We start from the raw sequence: 18,477 nt of genomic DNA on the forward strand, positions 1-18,477 counted from the left end.
ATTCCAAGAATTTATTTGCAAATATTAATAATCCTGTCCCCAAGCTCTATAAACTTGCAAAGGAAATTACTCCATGGAATTTTCTTGAAAAGCAAGGGGACTGAGTGGAGATACTTTAATCTGATGAGTTGTCCTGCTTTTCTGCGTAACTGTTTCACTTTTTTACATTTGAAAGCTTATTTATTATTTGGGTTGGACCTTATTTGGGCAGGATCAATCTGTGCCTCATCCAGTTTGATCTCTACCACAGATCCATATTGCAATATGTGATTCCAGCTTTCCCATTTTTCACATAGGTGCATGCAATTTGGTGACATGCTGACCCCATAAGAGGGGAAATTCTGCACGCCAAGAGCTGTCAGTATATTCTTTCACAGCTGAGGCCTCTGAATATCGCAGACCAGGATGGAGAGTACGGACGGAGCTGGGGTTGTTTTTCCTCTATCCCATAAACACTATGCCAAATTTCTAACTGGGGCTGCATGAGCTGCTGTGGATGCATAGATTTGGACTCCCTATAAAAATTGATGTAAACTAATTGACTGCATACCTGTATACTAATAGTGTGATTAATATTCCTTTGGCTAGGGAGATCAATTATTAGTGTTTCTTCCCTAGTTAAATACTACACAATGGGGAAATCAGATCATTTCACAATCAGAGCACATGCATGCAGATCCTAATGATTTATGAGCGTAGGAAAAGTTTTCAGAATTCTCCTTAAGTTTAGTTGCCAGTGCATTAAATGGACATGCAGGGAAGCTATCCATCTTCTCCCTTGGTAAACAGTTTATCAAAGCAATGAATGTGACATGACAGAAAAAATAACAACCTTTTTGTGGAGAAAATTATGTGCAGGGCAGAGTAATAAGTCAAACCTTTGCCAGGCAGAGTATGAGGTACAAAGTATCAATAAGCTCATGATTTGAGGCAAATTGTTTAGCAATTTCTTCAGCCTTCAAGTAAATTAAATGCTGGTGGCACTTGTAAGAATATTGATCTCATAAGAATGGATTGTCCACCTTTAGTGATGAAATCCAGTATCCAAAATAAGTAGTTTTCTTTTAATTTTAATCATTAGACTGAAGTTATAAATTAAGTTGGAGGGATGTAAGAGAAGATAGGGATGCAGGTGGCGCTGTGGGTTAAACCACAGAGCCTAGGACTTGCCGATCAGAAGGTCGGCGATTTGAATCCTTGCGACGGGGTGAGCTCCCGTTGCTTGGTCCCTGCTCCTGTCAACCTAGCAGTTCAAAAGCACGTCAAAGTGCAAGTAGATAAATAGGTACCGCTCCAGCGGGAAGGTAAATGGCATTTCCGTGTGCTGCTCTGGTTCACCAGAAGTGGCTTAGTCATGCTGGCCACATGACCCGGAAGCTGTAAGCCGGCTCCCTCGGCCAATAAAGCGAGATGAGCGCCGCAACCCCAGAGTCGGTCACGACTGGACCTAATGGTCAGGGGTCCCTTTACCTAAGAGAAGGTTAAATCTCTGCTATGTAGAAGCAACTGTGAGAATTGCGCTTCGAGACCCCCAACCACCCCCAAAAAATGAAGACACAGTGACACGGGATTTTAGTTTAAGTTAATGGATAAAATTTAGGCCACAACTTTATTGAATACAGAATGTGAGTGGCATTGGCTTAGGCATTGGAATCATCCAAACTATAGCTGACTCCCACCTGCATCGTGGGAAATCTGATGAAAGGGTGAAACAGTGCAAGAGGGAGCCCCGCCAATGCAAACCAACTCGAGCTCACCCCCGGTGCCCCGATGGGGTACAGGTATGGCCCTAGCCCCTACCGTGGGGTTTCGGACAAGACCCAGGCCAACCCCTGATTCCTTTAATGGAATATCCTTGAACTTGGAGGGGCAGGTGATGGCCGCACCTCCCCTCCCTACACATTGCTGATCCAATGCCTAACAGCCAAACCTTACAAAGTTGTGACGATTGCTACACGGTAGGCGAAAACCAAACGGCTCTGCCAATCTGCCAGATGGAAAAATTCCTACCAGGCCCCTATTGCAAAACAGGAAACCAACAACGTCCATTGCAAGGCCAACGCACCAGATAAAGGGGTGGGCGGGTGATCCGCTGCATGAAGGCAAAGAGGTCCAGCAAACATCGTGCAGGGATTCAATAACGTTTTGTGGCCACCCCCCCAAGCCAAGCCAAGTGACCGCAAAATGACCAACCAGAGTGGAGCAGGGCATAGCCCTGCCCACACCAGGAGGTGGGAGGTGCCTGGGGGCCTGAGCGCAATGCGTACCCTCCTTGAAGAGGATCTGATTAATCAGATATTGGGAAGATTGATCAATCAGGAATTTAAGGAGAGAGAGAGAGATTGCAAATGTTGGTGACTAAGAGTCTGGAAGCAAAGGGAGAAATACATACATCACATACTAACATGGGTGCCTTTACTAGTAGCAGATTATGAGGTAGGGTAGTGACACTCACCTGACCTCTGGCCAGCTGCATGCCTGCTGCTACCAGGAGGTACTATAGAGGGAGTGGTCCAAGGCAGTAGGGAGATCAGCACAGGGAAAGGTACTGAGCCCTGAATTGGCTTCACTGGCATCTTTGCATCATACTGCTGCCTCTTCCTCCCCTCCCTTCTACCTCCTGGTAGGCAGCCGCATGGTCGACCGGAGGTCAGGTGAGTGCTGCTGTCCAACCACACTGTCGCCAGCCTTTTCTTAAAAAGCAAAGCTACTTCATAGGAAAGAGTGCTATTGAGAAGTTAGTTCAGTTGAATATGACGGGATGTAACCCCAGTTATGTGTGTATAGGGTTGCAGCCTTAGAGAGAAGAGTTGGTAGACACACAATTTCTCAATTCCAAATCCCAACCCACCCCCCATAGCTTTTCCTCCTGTGGATTTCGAAGAAGGAGTCTGTGAAGGTTGTGTTTGTGAGGGTTGTGATTGGTTAAGATGACTGCAGCTTGTATTCACAAAGTCAAAATTCCCACTCGCCAAAGACCATTACAGAGTACAGTGATACCTCGGGTTACAAACTTAATTCATTCTGGAGGTCCATTCTTAACCCGAAACTGTTCTTAACCTGAAGTGCGCTTTCGCTAATGGGGCCTCCCGCTGCCGCCACCGCACGATTTCTGTTCTCATCCTGGGGCAAAGTTCTTAACCCGAGGTACTACTTACGGGTTAGCAGAGTTTGTAACCCAAAGCATTTGGAACCCGAGGTACCACTGTAATTATATAAAGGATATTTGCACAATTATAATATTCCTTTCATTATTTTTTTTTGTTGTTTTAAATGTTGAGGCCAAATATAACCTATTCTTTTAAAATAATCATTGCTTTTTTCTGGATTGAATGCAGAAAACCAGCTTTAAATCGCTATTAGCATGGCAAGCTTGGAATGATCTATTTTCAGCTATGTAATTTGCCTCCTATTGTTCACACACATTTAAATATACACATATATGCATACACACACACACACACACACACACACACATATATATATCAGCATGGACACCTAGAATGATGGAAGATGTTAGTGCCAGAGCAACATAATTGATCCCTGACATTTTATTCACTCTTGATGTCTAATTGTCATCTATTTCAGTCAGAAATAAGTCTGGGATGTAGAATGTGATTGTGGGGTAGGAGCTATAAGTCATATTTTCTAAAATAGCATAACTATTTGATCAGACTTCCCTCTCAACCTCTCATTACATTGTGCACTGTTATTAGTGGTGACATAAGAAATAATGGAACATAGTTTTGATAGTGGGGGGTCTGAATATTTTCCCCAGACACACACTTTTGCAGAACCAATGGAGTGGAGATACTTTGGAAGGGTGAGATTCTAAGATTTTTCAGGTAACTTTTTTAATTCAAGGTGGTCAAGCATGTGTCTTTCTACACACACACACACACACACACACACACACACTTTTCTTTTTAACATTAAAAATGCAACATGGTGTCATTCCTCTGAGGCATTCTGTTCCAGCTTGGAGCATGTCTGGTCTCTTGTGGGCATCTAAACTAGCTCTTGAAACCATAGCAAGCATCTTCTTTTAAGCTTTTAAAAAGAAAGAAAAAACAAAACACTTCAATCTTTTAGAGATATTTTGTCCTAGCTCCACGAAATGCCAGCTTAAGGTTCCATTTTTTTTTTATTAATTAATTAACATGCTATTTGGCTCTTACTAAGACACACAGGCACATTACACAATGATATATATTCACTTTTTATTGTTTTTTGGGGGGGGTTAAGGTGGGGTGGTACGGGTTGTCTGAAAGATAAGCTAACTAATAAACCTCATTACCCCTTGGGTAGTGACAGATTACAAAAGATCCAACTACTTTTATGTTGGTGAAAATACCATAAAATCTGCAATTGCATACTGAACACTTCACAGAATTGATTAGTTTCTCTTCAAATATTATATGTCATGAACATAATGTCCCTTATTAAACCCACCTTGTGTCATAGTGACTGGCTGTGGGCTTGAGGAATTAATAGCTAGATCAACACTGAACATTTTACAAAGTGATTTTGGAGAGACGACAGTGGGAAAATGGATTGTTCTGAGCAAACCTTGCTGGCTGGCTCTCTTTATCCACCTTCTGTACCACAGTCACAGCTGTACTGAGGAAATGGACCTCTTTTTTTAGGTTATAGACCAAGTCACCTGGGACTGCTTGTAGCTCTGCTGCCTGCTATCACTCACCAGTACCAAGAAAGCCCACCAGAACCCAATAAATAATAATAATAATAATAATAATAATAATAATAATAATAATAATTTATTATTTATACCCTACCCATCTGGCTGGATTTCCCCAGGCACTCTAGGCGGCTCACAACAGAATATTATTAATAATAATAATAAGCGACAAAACATCAAACATTAAAAACTTCCCTAAACAGGGCTGCCTTCAGATATCTTCTAAAAGTCAGATATTTGTTTATTTCCTTGACATCTGATGGGAGGGCATTCTCCAGGGCAGGCACCACCACTAAGAAGGTCCTCTGCCTGGTTCCCTGTAGCTTCACTTCTCACAATGAAGGAACTGCCAGAAGGCCCTCGGAGCTGAACCTCAATATTTGGGCTGAATGATGGGGGAGGGGGGAGGCCTACCATGGTGCATTTTGCCCAGAGACCTCTCAAACCTAGAGGAGGACCTTTTAAAAAACAAGATAAACCCACAGCCAATACCCTCCAAACCACAAAAAATGCACTGACTGTATTTCATGGGATTAAATATCAAATTAAATATACAAGGATTCACTATTTCCCCCTCCCCAAGTAATGAAGGCTGATAAAATGAGGAAAAGCCAGTGCATATCAATCACATTTTTTTCCTAATGAGATCAGTGCATGAAAAGGATTAGAAGTTCATGGACTCCTTCAACGGTCATTGATCAAGATGCAGCCAGGTAGTTGATCTTCCCAGTGTTGTGAAACTGAAAGCACTGGATTTGTCATCCATCCTCCACAACAGGGTCCACAGGAGCTGCCAACTTTCTGCTCTAGAATCTGGTAATTTTAAAAAAATAATAATGCCTAAATGAAACAAACTTCCTTTCAACAAGCTTCATTCACCCCATTGTGAGAGAAAAATCCTCACCTGCTGATCTCCTGCAATAAAGCTCAACAGTAGCCTGTCATCCATCCAGAAACATCCCCTCATTTGGCAAAAAATGTAAATACATGTCACTGTCGAAGAGGCAGAAATGGCTATTATCAAGCTGCCTTGGGCATGGCGGAGTCTTGTCCATCACATGCACCTCCTGACTCACACTCTAAAAGGGCACTACAAATCATCCTCAGAATAAACATGCAAAATGAGCAATTTTATGCAAATTTGGACATGGATATTTGCATGTGTTCTTTTCAAGCCAGACTTTGACTCTTGGTGGAGAATATGAGTTCGCTCTGCACAGTTGTGTTGTCAGCCTGCTAATGTTTAGGATCTCCAAGAGTTCACCTGTGCAATGCAAGCTCTTAAAATAACAAGCAGGGGTTGCTGAGAAAGGACCTGACAGCAATCCTAGTAGCATTGTTTGCAGTCATTTCCTCTATACCCCAATCAAGTGTAGAGGGGCGGAATAAGAGTATCTCCCCCCTGGTCCCATTCTGTGGCTTGATTAATGCTTTCATTTGCTCTGCTCTGCTGTCCTCCCAACATCCAATTAAGTGAACAGAATTTCAAATTAATTACAAAATTTGAGCAGGCAGGACTCACCTCTGCTTTAATTTTTCCAGTTCATTTGCATCTTTCTCCTCCCCCCTTGCTATTGCCAACATAAACATGGATATTAATTAAAAACTGGAGGAGAGAACCATTTTGATACATGAATGATTTGCATCAAAATTCTTTCCGGTGTGGCATTTTACTGAGGCACACACGGATTAAGTACACGTTGGTTCCATACCAATACAAAAAAGAAAATTCTTAGCATGACTTTATTTGTACCTAATCACATCATTTTTGCTTTCTGTGGTGCTGTATCAGGGCACACAAGTAGTAAAGAAAAAAGAAAGTTGATGCAATGCATACGATTGTATAAAATCATCAAGTTAGAGGGGTCTTGCAGGTCTTCTAGCCCAGTCCCTGATTGATGGAGGATTGATGGAGGACCATTCCAAGCAGATGGTCAACCAGCTCACCAGCCCTCTAGCATGTCAAACTGCTCTTGCCTCAAGGTGTTTCAGACAAGGAACATTTCCCAGCCCTACCTGGAGATGCTGGGAGATGAACTCAGGATCTTCCACATCCAAAGCAGATATTAGCCCTTCCCCTAATTCTCTTAAGCCCAACTTTGTTTTAACTAGTTGTCAAATTGAAAGTTTCCTTGTGTTTGTATCACCAGGCAGCATTCAGTATACGGTAAACATCTTATTTAACTGCTGCTTCTGTCTGGCTCACTACAGCAAAAGTTTCCCTGTAATTAGCCTTTATATTTCTAAGGATTGGTCTAAGAATGTACTTTCCAATGATCATTACTTTTCACTTATCTTTAGCATTTATATTCTAATGACTCCTCTATGGATAAGAAGAAGGGTGCTACGGGCTGCCGGTATAAAAGAATACCCTCACAAATACACTTATATTTGTTTGTTTCTTCTTAACGAGCCCCAGTTAATTGGTCTGAAACACACAAGTTCTTTGCAACTGCATCTCTTCAGTGCAGACATACATCTCAGACAAACCTTTGGAAGACATCACATTCCCGACTGAATTGGATTAGCCACTCAAGTAAGGCTTTTGAAGAGTTTCAAACAACCCACTCTCTGTGTGGAAGCTTAAATAGGCCCCTTATGGTTGCAACACTCAAGTATAAGCCTAGTGGAAGAAACAGAAAGACAACAAACCTTCCATTTGACAAGTGAGGAGAGAGTGGGGCTTTGATTATGGAAAGAAATAGGTACATGCAAGGGTACTTTTCCTGCTACCACTGAAGACTAAAAAGAAAATAGCCCTAAATTACTAATTTCCAAAAGCTTTTCTTTTTTAAAAAAAATGGTAGGACTCAGCAAAACACATATTTGCCAAGGTTTGCAATGGTACAGGTTGCAATGCATCTGAGAACAAAGATTCTCCACGCTATGAGAACAGGATGCAGGACTAGATGGGCCATTGGCCTGATCCTGCTGGCTCTTCTCGTGTTCTTATGTCCCTATTTTTACAAATATTATCCAAGCATGTTCTTCTACCTATAGAAGGAACCAACCTCCATTATCATATTGTCTGCTGATGAACTCCTGCATTATTTCAAAGCTCACCCTCTAGCAGGGTGTAAAAACCTGTTGGAGAGATGTTGGCCAACAGCGCTCCCTCATCCTTGCCCACTAGCCATGCTGACTGGGGCCAGGGCCATAGCTAGAGGGTGGTGAGGGGGGGCCTCAAAATTGGCTTAAAACATGTCCATAAATATTGAGGGTGGGCCAAGAGATGGGCTGCGGGTGTTAGGAGCATCCTACTCTCATGTAGGACCCTGGCAGAGACACATGCCCAGCTGGCATGTTCTCTCCCTCCTGGTTGATCGTTCAGGAGCTTCAAGAGCTTTTCTCTGCCCAAACATCACAGCGACTGATGCCAAAAGGCATCAGCACACTTAGGGATCCGCAGAGTATTCATAGTTTGCGTAACAGAACTCAGTAGCTCAGCATTTTGGCTAATCTGTGTTTATTTACATATAATACACTCGGAGCATTCTGCCTAAGCTCCTTACTCTTTCTCAAAGGGAGAAAGAACAAAGGAGAATAGTCCCGCTTCACGGAACACAGTAACACAAACATCCTGTCTCCGTCACTTCCCACACTGTGGAATGAAAACATACACCGCCTTGTGATAGACAACAATCCCATGACTGCAAATACGGAGCAGGAATCTTAACAGCCGGTTGTCCCTGCCTGCCTGCCTTGGGGAGAGGGTGGGGCTGCTGCACAGAACAACACTCACCAGGAGCCCCACAGACCCACAGAGGGGCTGAAAGCGCTGCACGGTCTACTGGCCCATGGCCCCATTGGCGCCTCCAGGTCTATTGCGGGGCAAGTGCTCTCCTGTCTACTCACTGGGGAGGCTGGGGCTGCCAGGTCTATTTGGGAGGAAGAGCTAATTTGTCCATGGCTAGGGGGCACAATCTGGATGGTTCTGCCAGGAGCGCAAGCTCACCTAGCTACGGACAGACCAGGGCTGATGAGAGCTGGAGTCCAACATGATCTGGAGGGCCACAGGTTCCCCATCCCTAACTTATGTGGTGATAAAAGGTTTTGGAGCAGATTATAGAATGCATACTCTGTTCATCTAGCACTAGCCAGTGTTCGGGCCTCATCATTTCACTTGACTTTTCCTGGCACAGTGGTACTTCGGGTTACATATGCTTCAGGTTACAGACTCCGCTAACCTAGAAATATTACCTCGGGTTAAGAACTTTGCTTCAGGATAAGAACAGAAATTGTGCTCCAGTGGTGCGGCAGCAGCAGGAGGCCCCATTAGCTAAAGTGGTGCTTCAGGTTAAGAACAGTTTCAGGTTAAGTACGGACCTCCGGAACGAATTAAGTACTTAACCCAAGGTACCATTGTACACAGAACTGAAATCTATTGATATAGAGAGAAACTTGCCTAGGTCAAGCAGCAGCCAAATCGGTGACTTTGGATGCAGTAATTGCCACTGTGAAAGAACCCAGGAGGAGACCAGTACTGGTCATGAAAGCTGCTTTCACCTTTTTGATACCCCATTGCATTTCTTCCGTGTCCCAGAGTAATTGAAAAAATGTTCACATCTTTGCCTGGAGTGAAAGCTATAAAATGCATTAAATTGGCTTGGTGTGTTCAAGACGACTTTTGCAAAAGTTGGTTTTTGCTTTCTTCTGGCTTTGCTGAATAGAAGTTCTGTTATCAGCACAATACCACTGCCAAAAAATTCTCCTCCTTCAGCGTTTAACTCACCACCCAGATAGGCAAATGCTCTCATGCGAGGGGATGTCAAGCTGAATCCCCTTTCATCTCCTCAGCAGTTCTTTCCTTTCCAAGCCATCCCTCACTAACAAAAAAATCTCTCTCTGATGTCTTTTTACCAGTTTTACAGGTGTAGAATCTATTTGCCAGCCCAGTAGAACTGCTTTCCCTTATAGTAAATTGGAATGTGTCAGCAAGTAGGTGAACAAACACTTATTAATTCAATAAATAATCCATTATATGCACAGGGCCATCTTTACCCGGGGGTGCAAGGGGTGCGGGGCACCCGGGTGCTGAATTCTGGGGGGCGCCAGGTGCCCACTGCTGAAACCACCTAAGCTCTTAACTATCTACCAGTTATGAAATAATATTTTTTTTTTATCAAGCTAGAAAAACAAAATACATATATACCTAGGTATTACTGAAATGTATACCTACTGTTTCACTAAAGGACTTTCAACTTTGTGCGCTCATTTACGAAAGATGCGCCACGCCATCGACGGCACTTGTCAGATGAGTACTTGTACAAGTACAAACGGTGGCACTTGTCATTCTCAATGGCGCTGTGCACGAGAAATTAACTCTTACAAAATATTCTGTTACATACAGTATTGTATTGAGCTGCTATGTGGCAGCGGGGTCAGCGGCACCTGCCAGCTGCATGCAAGCCACGCGAAATCAGTCGTGTCAAAGGTGCCGCTGACCCTGAGTGAAACATTGCAAATTGTGTTTTAATTTCATCACTTACAGTTTAAATTCGTTTAGAGAAATCGTTAAAAAATAATGTTTATTTTCACTATTTGTCTGCATTTTCTTTGACTAACTACTTAGTACTTAGGCTCTACTACACATGCATTTCAGCACCCGATTTTAGTTTTCCATTTCTGCAAAAACGCACCTAGAGCACACTATGAATTCTGTGAGCTGCATTTTTTTCTTCATTTTCCGATGAATGCTGAAGTTAATTTGGGGGCTAAACTAAATTTGGGGGCGCTGGGCGGATCTTTGCACCCCGGCGGCATATATGCTGAAGACGGCCCTGTATATGCACGGAGCTCTGACTTGCTCACCAGCAGTCTGATTTGCATATATAGAATAAAAATCCCAGTTCTAAAAAATCCCTAGGTCCTCTGAACAGTTGTGAGACTACAGCAAAAATGAAGGAACGCTTTTGTATCATTCTGCCTGCTTTACCTGAAATCATTTTTCCCTTTAATGCAGTTAGATATTACTTCAGTGTTGTCCCTCTAGATGGATTAAGAAAGTATATTTTCGTCACATAATGTACACTTTTCTCTTATTAATGCTGGAAGTTGATATTTCCTATTAATTTTAAAAGTTGGAGATAAAAGCCTCTTTTTATATGAAAACAAAACATCATTTTGTAAAATAATTGGAAAATTGAAAAGATCCAATCCAGCTGACAAGGGTTGACCTTTCAAGATAGGAACAAAATGAAAGTTAATCAAACATCAAAGATGTTTTAAAGAGATTTTTCCTTCCAACAGGACTATCGTTCCCTTTTTAAATTCTGCTTGCAATTAGAACCTCTGAGGAAAAAAGTATAGGCTTACAAAGATGTTTCAAAAACAAAGAACTGAGTAATAACTTGGTTCCCTTCAAACCAGGCAACAGGGTAGGTAGGTTGAGGCAAAGACTGTAATTGTGTTTCATTGGAATTATGGGATCTAAAATCTTTCCTCATTAAGTTGTAGGTCCTCAGCCATGGCCCTATTTATACTTTATTCACATAACCATGCTGAATATATTCTTTTCACAACCATGGGCTGCAGCTGGTTGTCTGTAAACAGACCCAACAGACAAACCCTTGTCCCTATGTCTGTGATGAGACATCAGAATGCAGCTAAAAGCACAATTTTTTGCAGGTTTCTAAAATGTTTGGGGAGCCAACATAGATGCAAAAGATTCTCAGCCACAGAAGTTCACCTTCCATGAGTTGGAAGGTGACAAGAATGGTGACAAAGATGGAGCTATGTTTAGGTAAAGGTAAAGGTACCCCTGCCCGTACGGGCCAATCTTGACAGACTCTAGGGTTGTGTGCCCATCTCACTTAAGAGGCCGGGGGCCACCGCTGTCCGGAGACACTTCCGGGTCACGTGGCCAGCATGACATCGCTGCTCTGGCAAGCCAGAGCCGCACACGGAAATGCTGTTTACCTTCCCGCTAGTAAGCCGTCCCTATTTATCTACTTGCACCCGGGAGTGCTTTCGAACTGCTAGGTTGGCAGGTGCTGGGACCAAGCAACGGGAGCGCACCCCGCCGCGGGGATTCGAACTGCCGACCTTTCGATCGGCAAGCCCTAGGCACTGAGGCTTTTACCCACAGTGCCACCCGCGTCCCAGGAGCTATGTTTATGTTAGAGTAATTTTAAACTAACAACGTGAAAAGGGCTACTGTTACAGCCCAATCTTATATGCATTCACTTGAACTTTCTATAAGGATTACCTCCACAGAAGTGTGCGGAGGACTGCAGCTCTTCTTAACACAACGATTCCTCCTGTTTATGATCCTTACAACTTCTAAAGCCAAGAGAACATTATCTACTGGCTCTTTCTAAGAAAGGATGGGAGAGGGAAGAGGCCCTGGAAATCATTTTGCCCATTAGATAAATGAGAATTTAGAAAGAGGGCAAGCACAAGCAAACCCCCCCCCCCAAAAAAAACCCCATCTCTGGCTGCGCTTTCCTTCAGCAGCATTTCCACACAAATATCAGTGCAAAGTAGGTGTAAACATAATTGAACACATCGAAAAACACACCTGGGGGGGGGGCAATACTGGTGTGTTGTGTGTCTGCACCTGCTAGGATTTCAGTTCTGTCCTTTCCAGCAAACCAGATTTTCTGAGATTGCGATGGAGATGAAAGAAAGCCTGGCAAAACAGAGTTGAATCATTCTTGATTCTGTCGTGTAAATGTCCCAAACGGTCATGGTTCTTCTGCACTACAGTGGTACCTCAGGTTAAGTACTTAATTCGTTCCGGAGGTCCGTTCTTAACCTGAAACTGTTCTTAACCTGAAGCACCACTTTAGCTAATGGGGCCTCCTGCTGCCGCTGGAGCACGATTTCTGTTCTCATCCTGAAGCAAAGTTCTTAACCTGAATCACTATTTCTGTGTTAGCTGAGTCTGTAACCTGAAGCGTATGTAACCCAAGGTACCACTGTACTGTGTTGCACTAAATGCCTAGTGTGGAAACACAACTATTCATTCTGTTGGTCTCGGGGGGGGGGGGGGCTGTTTAAGTTACATAGTACAAAGAGGCCTCCAAAAGATTGTAGGAGCAGACAGAAGAAGATGTGATTATTGAGTCTTCCCTCACAACATATGGAGCATGGCAGATGCTAATAACATAAACATGTCATCTTTATAAATTATAAGCTATGTGCAGCAGCTCTAGATTGGTTTAATTGCTCTGCTAAATTATTTACACTTGCCGGTTACAATTACCCTTGCAAACGATCAGCATGTTATGTGAATGAGTTGATGCCGCAAAGCAACCCAGAGTTCTGTGGTAAGCTGGCCAGGGGGGAGTCCACAGTGGTGGCACAAGGCAGGGCCAGAGGAGGTCTTTCCTTAGGTCTTCCATCAAACTTAGCAGCAGGAGTGCCACCAGCAAACTGACAAATAATGGCAGCTCTAATGTTTGATGCATTACTGTATTTTAATATTTTGTTGGAAGCTCCCCAGAGTGGCTGGGGAAGCCCAGCCAGATGGGCGGGGTATAAGTAATAAATTGTTGTTGTTGTTGTTGTTGTTGTTTGCTTTAGGAGCAGGAGGAGACAGCACTGAACTGCCCACAAGGCCAAGCTCACACAAATGCACTTTTTGTGTGAACCAACAAAGTGTGAATTTGTGTGAATTTCCCTACAGTGACTGTATCATATGAGAATTGGGGGCTGGCTGCCTGCAAACACATGGATATGGATTGCAACACAGTCCTAGGAATACAATTACAAGAGAAAAGCATTCTGCATTATTTAATTGGCAGTTTTCAATACAAATTAAATCCCGTAAAAGAAATGGCGTGGCCTTCATAGTCAACAAAAGAGTGGTGAAAGCTGTACTGGGATGCAATCTCAAAAATGATAGAATGATCTCGATACGAATCCAAGGCAGACCTTTTAACGTCACAGTAATCCAAGTTTATGCACCAACCACTGGTGCTGAAGAAACTGAAATTGACCAATTCTATGAAGACTTACAACACCTTATAGAAATGACACCAGAGAATGTTCTTCTCATTATAGGGGATTGGAATGCTAAAGTAGGGAGTCAAGAGATAAAAGGAACAACTGGCAAGTTTGGCCTTGGAGTTCAAAACGAAGCAGGGCAAAGGCTAATAGAGTTCTGCCAAGAGAACAAGCTAGTCATCACAAACACTCTTTTCCAACAACACAAGAGACGACTCTACACATGGACATCACCAGATGGGCAGCATCGAAATCAGATTGATTATATTTTCTGCAGCCAAAGATGGAGAAGCCCTATACAGTCAGCAAAAACAAGACCTAGAGCTGACTGTGGCTCAGATCATCAGCTTCTTATAGCAAAATTCAAGCTTAGAATCATAGAATCATAGAATCATAGAGTTGGAAGAGACCACAAGGGTCATCGAGTCCAACCCCCTGCCAAGCAGGAAACACCATCAGAGCACTCCTGACATATGGTTGTCAAGCCTCTGCTTAAAGACCTCCAAAGAAGGAGACTCCACCACACTCCTTGGCAGCAAATTCCACTGTCGAACAGCTCTTACTGTCAGGAAGTTCTTCCTAATGTTGAGGTGGAATCTTCTTTCTTGTAGTTTGGATCCATTGCTCCGTGTCCGCTTCTCTGGAGCAGCAGAAAACAACCTTTCTCCCTCCTCTATGTGACATCCTTTTATATATTTGAACATGGCTATCATATCACCCCTTAACCTCCTCTTCTCCAGGCTAAACATGCCCAGCTCCCTTAGCCGATCCTCATAAGGCATTGTTTCCAGGCCTTTGACCATTTTGGTTGCCCTCCTCTGGACACGTTCCAGTTTGTCAGTGTCCTTCTTGAACTGTGGTGCCCAGAACTGGACACAGTACTCCAGGTGAGGTCTGACCAGAGCAGAATACAGTGGCACTATAACTTCCCTTGATCTAGATGCTATACTCCTATTGATGCAGCCCAGAATTGCATTGGCTTTTTTAGCTGCCGCGTCACACTGTTGGCTCATGTTAAGTTTGTGGTCAACCAAGACTCCTAGATCCTTTTCACATGTACTGCTCTCAAGCCAGGTGTCACCCATCTTGTATTTGTGCCTCTCATTTTTTTTGCCCAAGTGCAATACTTTACATTTCTCCCTGTTAAAATTCATCTTGTTTGTTTTGGCCCAGTTCTCTAATCTGTCAAGGTCGTTTTGAAGTGTGATCCTGTCTTCTGGGGTGTTAGCCACCCCTCCCAGTTTGGTGTCATCTGCAAATTTGATCAGGATGCCCTTGAGTCCATCATCCAAGTCGTTGATAAAGATGTTGAATAAGACCGGGCCCAAGACAGAACCCTGTGGCACCCCACTAGTCACTCTTCTCCAGGATGAAGAGGAACCATTGATGAGCACCCTTTGGGTCCGGTCAGTCAGCCAGTTACAAATCCACTGAGTGGTAGCATAGTCAAGACCGCATTTTACCAGCTTCTTTACAAGAATATCATGGGGCACCTTGTCAAATGCCTTGCTGAAATCAAGGCAGACTACATCCACTGCGTTCCCTTCATCTACCAGGCTTGTAATTCTGTCAAAAAATGAGATCAGGTTAGTCTGACATGACTTATTTTTCAGAAATCCATGCTGACTATTGGTGATCACAGCATTCCTTTCGAGGTGCTCACAGATTGTTTGCTTAATGATCTGCTCCAGAATCTTCCCTGGTATTGATGTTAGACTGACTGGGCGGTAATTATTTGGGTCCTCTCTTTTCCCCTTTTTGAAAATAGGGACAACATTTGCCCTCCTCCAGTCTGCCGGGACTTCGCCTGTTCTCCAGGAATTCTCAAAGATGACTGCCAGTGGTTCTGAGATCACATCTGCCAGTTCTTTTAATACTCTTGGATGCAGTTCATCTGGCCCTGGAGACTTGAATACATCTAAACTAGCCAAGTATTCTTGTACTATCTCCTTAGTTATTCTGGGCTGTGTTTCCTCTGCTGAATCATTTCCTCCAAATTCTTCAGGTCGGGCATTGTTTTCTTTATCGGAGAAGACTGAGGCAAAGAAGGCATTGAGGAGTTCAGCCCTTTCTGTGTCCCCTGTTTGCATTTCACCATCTTCTCCTCTGAGTGACCCCACTGTTTCTTTGTTCTTCCTTTTGCTACGAACATACCCATAGAAGCCTTTTTTGTTGCTTTTAACCTCTCTAGCAAGCCTGAGTTCATTCTGTGCTTTAGCTTTTCTGACTTTGTGTCTACACGTGCTGGCTATTTGTTTGAATTCCTCTTTGGTGGTTTCCCCCCTTTTCCATTTTTTGTATACATCCTTTTTTAATCTTAACTCAGTTAAAAGTTCTTTAGATAGCCACCCTGGCTTCTTTAGGCACCTTCCATGTTTCCGTCTCATTGGTATTGCCTGAAGTTGTGCTTTTACTATCTCCCTCTTAACAAACTCCCAGCCATCATGAACTCCCTTTCCTTTTAGTATTACTGTCCATGGGATCTCACCCAGCACTTCCCTAAGTTTTATGAAGTCGGCTTTCTTAAAGTCAAGAAATTGAGTCCTAGTATGCTTGGCTGCTCCTTTCCGTTGTATAGTAAACTTCAGAAGAGCATGATCACTTGCGCCTAATGATCCTTCCACTTCTACCCCATTAACCAGGTCATCGACATTGGTTAGGACCAGATCTAAAATGGCTGTTCCTCTTGTTGCTTCTCCCACTTTCTGGACAATGAAGTTGTCTGCAAGGCCAGTGAGGAATCTGTTTGACCTTATGCTCTTGGCTGAGTTTGACATCCAACAAATATCTGGGTAATTGAAGTCCCCCATTACTACTATCTCCCTTCCTTTTGCATGCTTGGCCATCTGTTCCAGGAAGGCATCATCTATGTCCTCCGTTTGGCTTGGGGATCTATAGTAAACTCCCACAATGAGGTCACTATTATTCTTCTCTCCCTTAATTTTGACCCAAATGCTCTCACTTTGGCTTTGAGGTTCTAAATCTTGGATCTCTTCACAGGTATACACATCCCTGACATATAACGCCACTCCTCCTCCTTTCTTGTCTGGTCTGTTTCTCTGAAATAGATTGTATCCCTCCATTTTTACATTCCAATCGTGGGACTTATCCCACCAGGTTTCAGTGATGCCTATTATGTCATATTTAGTTTGCTGTACCAAGAGCTCAAGCTCATCTTGTTTATTTCCCATGCTTTGTGCATTAGTGTACAGACATTGAAGTCCATTAGTCATTCCCCCGTGTCTCTTATTTAAGGATTTTTTCCTCCCACCACTAGGTCTGCTTGCTGCTTGCTCCATTTGGTCTATGACATTTGGATGATCATCTTCATCAATTAATAGACTCCTACCTTCAGGAGCACTGTCTCCCTCCCCCACATTAGTCAGTTTAAAGCCCTCCTGATGAGGTTTCTTAGTTTTTTGGCAAAAACATTCCTCCCAACCGTTGTGAGGTGCAGCCCATCGCTTGCCAGAAGTCCATCCTCAAGAAACTGCAGTCCGTGATCTAAGAATCCAAACCGTTCCTGTTTACACCATTTGCGAAGCCAGCTGTTTACTTCCACTATTTTCCTCTCTCTCCCTGGGCCACGTCGTTCAACTGGGAGGACAGATGAGATGACGATTTGTGCATTTAATTGCTTCAATTTCCTGCCCAGAGCCTCGTAGTCTCTTTTGATCTTCTGGAGGCTATTGCTTGCAGTGTCATTGGTTCCCACATGAACCAAGAGGAAGGGGTATTTGTCAGTGGGTTTTATGATTCCTTGCAGTCGTTCAGTTACATCTTGGATCTTAGCCCCGGGGAGACAGCACACTTCCCGAGACATCTTGTCAGGCCCACAGATCACTGCTTCTGTTCCCCTCAGTAAGGAATCCCCTATCACCACTACACGCCTTCTCTTAGGTTTGGTCAGGGTTCTTCCGTGAGCGGTCCGTTCCAAGGTCGCCTGCACATTCCCTGAGGACTGACTTTGCTGCTCATCTTCATATACGTGATCGACTGTAATGAGGGAGAGATCCTCAAATGGAGTCTGCTCTTCGTCTTCCATGCTAGGGGAGAGGACCTCAAAGCGATTGTGTATTTCTAGACAATCAGAGCGAACCCTGGGCCTCCTACTTCTTTGAGTCACGTTTCTCCACATATCGGGCTCCTGTGTTGGTGAACTAGCCTCCTTCTCAGGGGAGTCCCCTGTCTCCTCCTTGGTGGAGACGGTGTGCTCTGTTGCTTCCAAGAAGAGCTCCAGCTCTCTAATTCTTTGGAGCGTAGCTACACGTTCCTCCAGTTGCTGGACTTTGTCTTTTAGGAGGGCAATCAACATGCAATTGCTGCACGTAAAGCTGCCTGCAACCTTTGGCAAGATGGCAAACATTGCGCAGGAACCGCAGGCGACTGCAGCTGTTCCCTCCCCCTCCATCTTGAGAATGTGTCGTTGGGCTTGAGATTAGCTCCCCTAAATCTAAAAGATGGTTCAAACTGCGCACGCCGATAGGCGCGCGCCGCTGCCCTGCAAACACTGATAAGCTCCTCCCACAGCTAATCACCTGCCTCAACAGAAACCCTGCCCCCTCTGACCTTTGACCAGGGAAAGCAGCTAATCAGCCACAAGAATCACACACACAAGAAACCCCTTTTGGCTCCTTCTTCAGCCGCTGCCCTGCAAACACAGCTTAAACTGAAGAAAGTAGGAAAAACCACTGGGCCGGTAAGATACAATCTAAGTCAAATCCCTTATGAATACACAGTGGAAGTGAGGAACAGGTTTAAGGATTTGGATTTGGTGGACAGAGTGCCTGAAGAACTATGGATGGAGGCTCGTAACATTATACAGGAGG

Source organism: Podarcis tiliguerta (assembly GCF_965153285.1).
Source record: "Podarcis tiliguerta genome assembly, chromosome: 3".
Classification (NCBI taxonomy): Eukaryota; Metazoa; Chordata; class Lepidosauria; order Squamata; family Lacertidae; genus Podarcis; species Podarcis tiliguerta.